At 43.2% G+C, this 8,381-nt stretch overlaps 1 long non-coding RNA gene across 1 annotated transcript; it reads left to right on the top strand.

The window, feature by feature from the left end:
• The first annotated feature begins 3,669 nt into the window (after nt 1–3,669).
• Nucleotides 3,670–8,125, top strand: LOC135911205 (uncharacterized). Its single transcript, XR_011510014.1, has 4 exons — nt 3,670–3,925; nt 5,097–5,149; nt 6,214–6,403; nt 7,482–8,125. It is a non-coding gene; the product is annotated as an uncharacterized lncRNA (long non-coding RNA).
• The last annotated feature ends 256 nt before the right edge of the window (nt 8,126–8,381 follow it).

Here is an 8,381-nt window from a genome sequence, read left to right as displayed (position 1 = left end):
AACTTCCAAATAAAGTTAAATGCCAGGCAGATTAGATAAATATGCAGAGTCAATACGGGCAAAGAACAAAACAACAAGGAGCAGGAACGGAAAGTAACGAGTCGATAACGTGGCAGTGCCAGCACGCGTTCGTTGTCAACAAGCAATCCACTGTCACCAACTGCCATCAAGGAAACCAATTTAATTTTTTTTACATGAAGAAACCGACAGAGAACTCAACGCGCACTCATAATCGTCAAGTCGCCAGTGCTGCTGCCTCGACAGTCTCGCACGTACAGCGATCTCGGTTCTCGAACAGAACCACAGCATCGTCAAAATATGGGGCACACTCGCAATCGCGGTAACGAGGTGAGAGTTGACCTTCTCCCCCTTTCCACACATTTCTGTGGCGCTCTCTTTTAGACGTTCACTTAGGCAAGCATGTTCCCGACACACACTTTGCCGCAGGACAGCGGAATTTTTTTGTGTACTACGCCTTCGACGCACACGACAAACCTGTTCTTGTGCTTCACGTCGCGCACTCTCTTGCACCTCACTATCGGTGACGTCGTTTTGCAGAGTTTGATCAACTTATACCGACACCACCTAGAAAGCACAAGGCCTTTTCACTCGGATCCTTGACGTCATGCTAGTGGATCGGCTGCTATAGAATCTAATGGCGATGCTCCCGAGTACGCAACAGTGATTTTGACGTCACCGCTTTCGGCACGCCAGCCTTGACAGTGAAAATTTTGGGCCACTAGCATGACGTAGTGAACAGGCCTTGCGCTATCTAGGTGGTGTTGCTTATACACTCTAAGAAAAAAGAGAGTAAAAAGTGAGTCACAGCAACTTGACTCTCTTTTTTCTTACGAAGACCCATTTTCGCGCGGGTAGAGTCACAAAACAAGAGTCAACATTTGTGTATGGGTCGTTTGACTCTTAATAGGACGCGAAGAGTCGTCGTGCAAGATTGCGACTCCTCTGATATTCGAGATGAGTCTGGCGAGAGAAAGATTAAAATGCAGGAGAAGAAATACCAGATAACGTCTTCTGTTTTAGGCAGGCCCTCGGGTTCCTGTCCTGGTTGTAATCAGTTCAGTTCAGTTTTATTCCTTAAAGGCCCCCATTTCAGGGGGTGTTACATAAGAGGTGGGATTACATTTGTAGTGAGGAAAACAAACAGCGATGGTGATTTAACATTGAAGGTGATCTGTTACGCGTTCTTGAAAAGCAGGTGTTGAAGCGATGGCGACGATGTCATGGGGTAGGCCGTTCCAGTCCGTGGCTGCTCGAAGAAATAACGAAGCTGAAAACGTAGTAGTACGTAATAGTGGGCGGGCAACTTGAAGGGGATGACTGGTGCGGTGAGATATGCGTGACGTGGCGGCGATATACGGTGCTTGATTGAGAGGAGAATAAAAGAATTTGTGATAAAGGGTGAGGCTAGCAATGCGACGACGAAAAGAGAGGGGTGACAGTCCGGATGTAGCTTTCGAGGATGAAACACTGACGTCATATGAGTATGAGGAATGAATGAATCGGGAAGCACGATTCTGCACAGCTTCTAATGCGGTGATTAGATATGCTTGAAGTGGGCTCCAGATGGGGGATGCATATTCTAATTTGGGTCTTATAAGTGATTTATACGCGAGCAATTTAACATGTGGTGGGGCAAGACGAAGGTGACGTTTTAGAAAACCGAGTGTTTTGTTTGATGCTGAAATGATGTTACCGACATGTTACCGACATGCGGTGTATCATTCTTTCGTCAAGCTTGTCATGTTCTGCAATTACATCGAACTCTAAATATCGATTTTCCTTGAAAATGTTTGTTAATATCTCACACGCTTAAGCGATAGCTGGCTTCCTATGCTAAGGAAGACCCGGATTTGTCACAATGGATTCTGACCATAAGTAAATCTAAAAAATATAGCATTGGCTACTAAAGAGAGCACAGCAACGAGATAACAAGTTCAGTAGGCGCACTCAACAGTGTCGATTGTAAATGTAATGGCGCTACGTAAAGTTAAATTTTGAGGATTTAGATTCCAAAATCAAGATCTTGTTATGAGGCGCACGGTAATGGAAAACTGCAGATTTATTTTCAGCAGCTCGGGTTATTTAACGTGCACGGAATGCACAATATACGCGCGTTTTCGCATTCTGCCCCCATTGGAATGCGAAAACGCATTCCAATGGGGGCATTCCAACCCGTGACCTCGAGCTCAGCAGCGCAACACCAAAGCCACTGGGCTACCGCAGTGCGTTGCGTTCCGCGACCAGAAACAAACATTAGCCTACGCAGCACTGCTTTTGAACCCCCCAGAAATTTAAAAACAAAAATATAGCAGTTTCTCCCCAATGCTGCATGAACCACTGCACGAACAACTGCACGAACCAAGGTTCGTAGCTTCATCGCCTGAATAAACTGCAGTAAACAATCGCTTACTCCGTAAATTAGCAAGCACGGGGTCACGCGCGCACGTGCAAACATGAACAGATTTCACTCAATGACCGCGAACACTCGCTGCCACAGTGTCGGCGAGATGAAGGGCGCGAACAGAGCGGACAGAACGCTTCTGCTGCCTCGTCCTTCAAAGCGTCTCCGAAACTTGAAATGGCGATGTAGAAGCGCCTTTCCCCTCTACCCCCCCCCTCCCCGCTTTGCACCCATCGGAAATTATCTCCAAGACAGAGCGAAAGTGGCGCCAGACCGGGCTAGAGCAACGGCCAGAGGAGAAGCGTGCTAAACCAGCGCCTCCTTTCCCCGGCTTGCGCGCGTTTTATCACGTGACCACCTATAGATACTTGGGGCACCCATCCAGGCACTTTACATCTCGGCTCGCCCTCGTACACTTCCTTTATCGCGCACAGCTAACGGCGCACGATAGGATCTTATCGCACTTTATACGTAAGCTCACGGCAACACCGACAGACATATTTCGGCGGTTGTGTCCATATAATTGCTATCGCAAAATTCGCAATACATAGAAAATTTTACTAAGGACCAACCACGCTGCTTCGCCATGTCGTGATAGAAAGGTGAACGATAGTTCTAGAAAATGTGTTGCTTAATCTCCGACAAATGACTATACGCTCGCATTTGGTGACAGCGGCACACAGTCGCAAGAACTTGTGGAGGAAATACCGGAGTTCAGGCAGCTTCAGGTGCACTAGATCATTCAGTAACATGGGCGGCTTTGTAGTTCTACCTTACATCAGAGCAAACTGCACTCGACAGAAATGAAGGGCAGCCGCACCATTATAGCTAAGCAAATTAAGGACAATTACGCCGCGTCTTCACACTTCGAGCACGCTCCGACAGCCCAGCGATAGATATTTAAAACACAACCACATTCGGACGAGAAAATTTTGCTTCTGCCAAGTGAACGTAGCGGGTGTTTCAAGACGCGTGTTAAATTCATGGCTGTTTCATTCGTAAACATTACTTAAGTGACGTAAAATTATCAGTGAGCAAAACAGTTTTTATTTCAACGCAAGGAAACAAAACCGAAACTAGCGCAACTGTTTTGCCCAGTTGTGCAGATACAAAATGATCCAAAGCCGAAGTCGTCAATAGCATGACGCCATTTTGAACTTGTGCTTCATCACGCGCGAGTACGTTGTCGTTCAGTGGTTCTGAAATCGCTGCGTTAAGGGCGACTGCAACCAAGCGTTGTGGCAAGTTACAGCTGGTTACGGTGGGAGCTTCTGTCCGTGCTGTGTGATTGCGACGAGGGGACCGCCGCCAGCAGCAGCGTATCGCCGATTTCGTCTTTGCCGACATAGAGCTCGCCGGACCGTTACAAGCGCCCTAAGTGCTGCGGCTTGCACTGCATCTTTCATTGTGATATGGGAGATCGCAACGGACAGAGACGACCAGATGCATACGAACGACTACCAGCGGGGAGTGACCTGTGCCATATTTCTCTTAAAGTCTCAGGTAAGCATATCAGCTTTTGTTCAGAGTTTACAAACGGCGCGTACTCGGCCCTTCCGGTACGGCTACATTTTGCGCCATGTTTCTCTTGGCAGTTTACAGACGTTTCTTAGGCATGCGTGCGCGTATGTATGCGGAAATACTACTGGCAGACGGAAGCCTCAGGAGAAACACCGTTCTTAACGACTCTAGTGACGGGTGGCCTGTCGCATCGAAAAATCCGTAGAATATCAAGTAGTACTGCGTAACTTGAAGTGTAGATACAATACTAGCACCAGTGTGACTTTCTCATGGCGAAGACAGGTAATCGAAAGGGCAGCTTGTGCATTCTGAAGATTTACTAGCGCTTTAGGTATATTGCCGCGAATAATAAAAGCGCTACAACGCTGTATGGCAGTGTCAGGCGATGTGGCAGCACAGATATTTTAAGAGCGGTTAAGCGGCTGCATGCACAAGCGAACAGACACGGCGCTGTCAAAGCGCTGAAAGAGAACAAATTTTTTGTGCATTTGGCTGTAAGTAGAAAACACATTAGCTCGCAATCTAAGCCTATATTTAATGTATTATTTTTACGTAATCTTTATTTTCATGGTTGTAAAAATTTAAAAGCATGAATATGCTGCAACATTTATATAGTAAATCCTACTACGCTTACAAAACCTGGCTGTGTTATGTGGTAAAATTGTACTATTGCTACTGGATTTTTTATATTGAGTCCGGTGGTTTATGAAAAAAAAAGCTCCTTTTATGTGTAGTTTTATGTTAGTGCGTATATTTGCCCAGCAGAAATGAGTTGATTGCAAAGTTGTACCTTCCAGTGAGCTGCATATGAACCCAAGTTTATCCTGTCTTGGCCATTGTAATGTGCATACAACAATTTTAAGTATATACAGCTGTAGTTGGCTTAGTCGCTGCAACATATTTTGTAAAAGTAGAAGGCCATTTATTATTTTGCTGCTTCCATGCAGAAATACCTTTTTTCTTGTAGCAAGAAACGCTGACAGTATTGAATGAAATGAAGTGTGTTGTATTTGTCTACTAACTTAATAAAGGAAATTTCGTCTGCCGTGTATCGGAGATTAGTTTACCTTCTTGTACTAAACAATGCATTATGTCCTCGGCTACTGCTGTTGTCCTGTGTATTTTTATAATTTTGAAATGTATTTTATTTCAGGTATTCAAGAAATGGCAACAGCCAGAAGTCACCATCTTACCAGTACGTTATGGGTGAGACAAATCGTAGCAGGCACTTCTGCATATCTCATTAGCATATGATGCTATTTGTTGTAATTTTTGTGTCCACCTTCATTGTCTTTATGCATTTTACTATTATTGTGCAAAGGGTAACAGTTTTACATTGAGACAGAGTAATCACCCAAAGGGGAGACATGGCTGGAGGAGACAACACACACAAGCGTCCTTTGCCCGTATCTTTATGTTGCGCAGTTACTCTGTCGTTATCTACCAACAAGCCCAAGTTCCTCATCAGCTACATTTACTAATGATCCGTTATTACAGTTTCATTGACATAACATTGAAAGTACAGAGGTACACAGGAAGACAAGAGACTTGAACTGATGAAGAGCCGTAGAACAAGGGCCGCTGGAGCCAATATTTCGACAAAGAGAAGGAGATTTTTCTTCTCAAAACGTTGGCTCCAATGAATTTTCTTGTTCTATCACTATTTACGGTTGAAAGAAAGCATTATTCCTCTTGCTGAAGTATTATGCATTATGGCATAAAAATTAGCAGGGTGAAATATGAGGAATGTCAAAATTCTTGTATATTCCAGTGCTAAAGCGAAAGCCAGGAAAACAAGATGTAGAGAACCACATTGTTATTTTTCACTGCCCAGTTTAGCCAGCTTTATTCAGAGCTTGCACTTTGTTGCATTAACGACCACTGGAATTCGTTAATTGAATTAGCTTGGTGATTTACTTATATTAAGAGATTTTGAACTTGTATTAATGCAGCTTAACATAATGCATGTAAAAATAATTTACAATGACATATTTAGGTGGCAGGCTTGCAGTTGTCTAGCAGATCACTTGATGGTATGAGCTCAGGTTTCAACCGAGCTTCCATGCACAAACCGGTTACACATTTTTTGTTTCATTGTTTGGATTTTCATAAACATAAGTACCATTTCTTTTTTGTCGGGCTTCTAGTTGTGTCGTAGGACCTAACTGTTTACCTTTATTTGTATTGGTAGCCATGTTACACAGACAGCTCAGTTTTATTGTAAATCATGTCATGGTAGGACTAAGAACATTTGTGCAAATTTGTTGCAGGTACACTCTGGCGGCTGCTACCCCTGTGTCCTCCCATCACCCTGTCCTGACTACGTCCACTAGGTAGTTGGGAGCCTTTGGCGGCTTCTGCCACTGCATCCTGCCGCCACCATGTCCCGACTATGTCCACTAGGGAGTTGGCAGCCTTAGTGATGATGCCAGCAGGCTGACAGCCGACAGGAAGATTCAGGTAAATACCTGTAATTAAGCGATGTCTTTTTGAGTGAAATGGCTTGTAGTCACTCAGCAATGAAAGACGTAACTTCGAAGCAGTTTAGACATCCTGCTATCTGTGCAGGGATGCTCAAGTCCATGTATTTTGTCTTAGCCACCAAGAGGCTATGTGTATTAGACGAAATGCGATGCAAATTTTCAAACTGCAAGAGACCACTTGCACAATTTTTTTTTTGCTTAACACAAAAAATACTTTGATAAAGCTTTACCAATTTAAAAAGAATACGATGTACTCTCATACATGGTATTTGGCATAAATTTACTAGGGCTGCCTCAATGGTAAGTAGGCCGATAAACGTACATCAAAACTGTCTTTTCCAAGTTCATCCTCCTCTCTGCACTGCTGCATAATGTATCTTTCTGATACCATTCTTGCACACAGCACAAGTCCTCAACACATGGATTGCATAAATTTGCAGCTTTTGCTGTAGGTCACTTTTGTGAAAATAAAGTTAATAAGCCATTTTGTCCATTTTTAATCAGCCATAATAAACTGAGCAGTGGCAAATAAGCAGTCAAGTTCTTGGTGTAAGGCCTCTCTTCGTTGTTAAAAATTTGGCCCTCTTAATGAAAGAACCAAATTTTTGGCTGCCATTTTATGATGCATACTTTGGTGCATTACACGAAATTTGACATAATTTTTATGGCAGTAAAATTTTTTTTTTGCTTTAAGTATTGCGTAAAATTGAGATTTGTTCTATATTGAAAGGCCCTCAGTTTTCAAGAAGAAATTCCAAGTGGTTGTGTGCCAGGTTGGAACAGCTGGCATGGAATAGCCTACTTACACAAATAGGGAGGGTTATGTACACTTGACTTTATGTTAAGATACTATTATTGATCCACAAAAGACAAATTGAAGGATTCCATCCTATAAGCAGCTCTTCACATTCATTTCCACTTTTGCACATTTATATACCTTGAGTCTGGTGACTTGTGTCTGTTTTCATCATCTGCTATGTGCAGATGGTAAACTTCAGATTTGCCCTATGGTACAGAATATTTTGGTGCTAAATATATGAATCTGTGTTTTTCAGGTTGCCTCAAAATTTTACCCAAGCCATGCCGCACACTCGGGTCAGGCCTCTTGCGAACGACATATAACCAGGCTCAACGCATCAGGGTCGAGGGAGTCCAGAGATCAAGGCAACCTGCTGTGCAACCAGCGTGCAACCTTTGGTGACCCCTCTACATGTGCTACCTATTTCACAGCTGTGCCTCACCTACCATCTATCCAAACAGCATCACCGGCTGTGATCACTTATCGAACCATGGATGAATGTTGGGGTGGAGTGATTTGAACAGACATTCTATTTGTCTCTTCAAATTCTTTGTAAATATTTCTGTTATAATTCATATGTGTCTTTAGTATGTAGTTTTTAATAGTTCCTTTCTCTTAGAATTCTCACCATCAGCCCCTGCTATTCTAATGTATACCTGCCTTTAAGCCCCGTTTCTCGTAGTTCTTTCGTACTTGTGGATGTAATTGATAGGTTATTAATTCTTGTTGTACGGAAGGCTAAAATACGAACTTACGGCATTTTTTCTTCCCTTGATAATCTACAGCACTGCAATGTGTTCAAGGAATGTAACATAACACGGGCTCTGGTGCAGGATAAATTTAAGAGCAATATAGAGTACTTATTTCAAGCACCCATTATTTTTTAAGAACTCAAGGATATAGGAGCACAAGAAAGAAATCATTGAACTAGAGAAACATTGGTTCCCCTCATAAGTCTGGTAATAATGTGACTTCTTTCACTGCAAAGATACTGGTACTCACATACAAGGTTTGAGACAGGAAAGCTATGATACCCTTGGCATTTCTCGGTGCTTATTTGCCACACTGACGAATGTCAAAGGCAGCATAGGTTTCATGCACACATTGGTTGTATTACACCTTTTGAGTATTGCATTTTTCAAACACACGGGTTTGC

The sequence above is a fragment of the Dermacentor albipictus genome, unplaced genomic scaffold (genome assembly GCF_038994185.2).
Source record: "Dermacentor albipictus isolate Rhodes 1998 colony unplaced genomic scaffold, USDA_Dalb.pri_finalv2 scaffold_29, whole genome shotgun sequence".
Taxonomy (NCBI): domain Eukaryota; kingdom Metazoa; phylum Arthropoda; class Arachnida; order Ixodida; family Ixodidae; genus Dermacentor; species Dermacentor albipictus.
Note: the sequence above shows the minus strand (reverse complement) of the source record. Positions and strands in the feature narration are given on the sequence as shown.